This window comes from Apteryx rowi, unplaced genomic scaffold (assembly GCF_003343035.1).
Source record: "Apteryx rowi isolate R43461 unplaced genomic scaffold, aptRow1 scaffold_148, whole genome shotgun sequence".
NCBI classification, from domain to species: Eukaryota; Metazoa; Chordata; class Aves; order Apterygiformes; family Apterygidae; genus Apteryx; species Apteryx rowi.
The window spans coordinates 719,446-720,002 of NW_020447730.1; the positions used below are offsets into that span (position 1 = coordinate 719,446).

Sequence of the window (557 nt, forward strand, 5' to 3'; positions counted from 1 at the left end):
AAAATAAAAATTAAAAAAAAGGAAAAACGAGCAGCTCCCCCCCCCCGGCCCACCGACTCGCAGCCCCGCGGGGGAAAGGGGGGGGCACGGCGGGGAGCGGCCCCACAGGGGGAGGCGGCCGCCCCCTTCCCCCCCCCCGCGTGCGCGCGCGCGGGGCAGGAGCAGGTGGGTAGCGCGGGGCGGGGGGGGGGAGGGGGGAGGCACTCACAGCCGGGACAGGAACCGCCCCCGCCTCCTTCTGCTGCCGGACACGCCGGAGGGGCGGGGCGGGGCGGGGCGGGGCGGAACTGACGGCAATGGGCGGGCCCGGCGTCGCCCCGCCCCCCCGCCGCCGGGCGGCGCATGCGCAGAGCCGTTGTTCCCCGGGCGGGCGGCGCTGTGAGGAGGCGGCGGCGCCGTTGGCGGGCGACGCTGTGAGGAGGCGGTGGAGCCGTTGGCGGGCGGCGCCGCGCCCCTCCCCTGCGCGGCCCCAGGGGCGACAAAACTGGCGGAAAGGAGCGGCCGGTGGCTCCGGGAAATGGTGTTTATTCAGGGAGCAGGGAGGTCTTGCTTGTCCG

General features: G+C 75.9%; 1 protein-coding gene across 12 annotated transcripts in view; it reads right to left on the reverse strand.

The window, feature by feature from the left end:
• The window catches only part of TRAPPC9 (trafficking protein particle complex 9), a 460,967-nt gene extending 460,688 nt beyond the window's left edge, over nucleotides 1–279 (reverse strand). For all 12 annotated transcript variants that reach the window (XR_003252299.1, XR_003252300.1, XM_026058552.1 and 9 more), the window contains exon 1: nucleotides 209–279. The gene's annotated coding sequence lies outside the window, so the exon portion shown is untranslated. The remainder of the gene's footprint in view (nucleotides 1–208) is intronic.
• Nucleotides 280–557: the final 278 nt, after the last annotated feature.